Source organism: Hydractinia symbiolongicarpus, chromosome 14 (genome assembly GCF_029227915.1).
Source record: "Hydractinia symbiolongicarpus strain clone_291-10 chromosome 14, HSymV2.1, whole genome shotgun sequence".
In the NCBI taxonomy this organism is placed as follows: Eukaryota; Metazoa; Cnidaria; class Hydrozoa; order Anthoathecata; family Hydractiniidae; genus Hydractinia; species Hydractinia symbiolongicarpus.
The window spans coordinates 12,177,978-12,180,224 of NC_079888.1; positions in this window are offsets into that span (position 1 = coordinate 12,177,978).

Below are 2,247 nucleotides of genomic sequence, written 5' to 3' on the forward strand. Positions count from 1 at the left end.
CCACACATCTCTGCCAGGTTTATTTTAGCTTGCATGAAATCATTAAGTGCTGCTAACTCTAACACTTCGGCCAATTCTTTAATTCGCAGAGAAGTGTATTCCAACAAATTGGTAAACAAAATATTTTTGCTTCTACTTATAGTGCTTATAAGAGCAAGCCAATTGTCAACTGAACAAGTATTTGAAAGATAAACTCTTTCGTTGTCGCGAACAGATGATTCACCAAAAGTAGGAAGATTAGATAAAGGTTTTTCCTGCGATACCGATCCATTATTTTTTTCTTCACTTGAAACCGAGTTTCCACATTTCTTCCCCTGGTGACATCTGGAGTGACATATTTTTTTCCTTTTTTTACACAGACACAATTTTGTCACACACATTTCCCAGGGTACGAAACAATTTCAGATGTGGAAAATATCCTCCATGCTGGCAAGCGACTTTGTACATTGGCGGTGTTGTGTTTTTAAGTTTGACAATCATCGCAGGTACTCTCTTCATTGCAACTTTCGCCCTATCAATTATAGGGACTTTCACAGCAACATTATCACCTACTTCAAATGTCCGAGTTTTGAGAACTGTTTTTTCATTCTTATTGCGTTGATGTTAGTGTTTTTTCGTACTTCATCGCAGATCTTCCTTTGTTCTACGTGGTGATGTTTCTAGCTCTTCATAATGCTCTTTCCAGTTTCTTTAAACTTAAGAAATGCCATCAATGCTTTACCTGATAAATACAAAACCTTGTCCATGAGAAAGGTATTGTACACCTTCAATGCAGGTTGATTTTCACAAATTATTGATGTTATAACTTCACTTTCCTGGTCATACAGCAACAAGTAATCGTGTAATTCGACATCATCCCGCAAGCTGTCCTTCTCATACAGTAGGCTAAGAATCTGATAAATATTATCCTTCACATAGGATTTCAGTTCCTCAATGTCAACGTTAAGTTTCTTCAGGTCTGGATTGATCACTATTATTTTTTATTATCAGTGTCACTTCTATCGCGTTCTGCATCGTCTGCTTCATCGTTAGAAGAAACACTCTGAGGCATAGGTTTAACTTGTTCATCCCATTGTTTTGCTTCTTCCAGAAGCGTTTCAAGTTTCATTTTTTTGGAGGACTACCTTCTGACAATTTCGGAGGATTTTCGCCCAAAACAAACTCTGGTAAAAAGTCGATGTCACTATCTGTGGAGAAGTCTGTTTTATTCTTTTCTTCATAACTGGACTGATTGAATATCCACCTCCCTCACATGACAATAAATATCTTTTTACTTCCCCTAAATCAGTACGACTAATAAATTTTGAATTTGTTTTCACTTCAGCTAATCATTCTTCAAAACTTTTTCTGTGCTCGTCAAGCTTTTGTTCCGCCATTTTGAACACCACGAGGTGAGTGAATAAAATAAGATACTCGCAGTTAAACCAAGTTGGGAATTTCCGATTCGTTTAAACCGAGTTGTATTTTTGGACAACTTGGTTTAATATTTCACTTGGGTTACAACATCAGCAAACCAAAAAAAAAATTGTGTAAAGGAAGTACTAATGCACAGGTGCAGTTAACAGATGGTCGGTGTAAAACAAGCGTAAGGCCCGAAATTTCATGTAAATCTTTTAAATCTGATTAATTTTTTGCTTTAAACAGAGTTCACAAAACAAATACTTTATTCTAATTTTTTCCTAGGATTCTCCATTGGCCTAAGATTTTGTGAATAATTAATGTTCTCTGTTAATAAACTAACGGTGTGCGTTCTATTTTGGTTGATTATTTACCAATTTAATGTACATAAAACACACGTTTTTTTTTACAAGTAAGACAGGATCTAGGCCTGAAATTATGCTAAAAATTAAGCAACCTTCTTACCAACCCTCAGGCCTCATACCCATCCCCTAAACACTTCTTTCTCGATTAGTACCCTGTTTAGTTAAATTGTCAAAAAAGATTTAACGTCGGTGCTTGTAGCTACAGCACTATAGTGCGCCTCAAAGAAACTTTTTGCGAAAAATGACGGGTTTGTTTAGAATTATATAAAATAAAATCAGCATTTTAATACACTATCAACTTGGATAATTTATATTGTCTCAAAGTAGTTTTGCAGGTTTTGCTATTGTAGAGCTTGTTCTTATAGTTTACTTTTTGAATTTCCGCGCCCGAAGGCGTAGGAAATTCTTTAAAACCGTCGTTTTTTCTTTTGGAGCATTTTTTGAGAAAAAATCGACCCTGGGATTTCACGTTCCTCTGATTTTT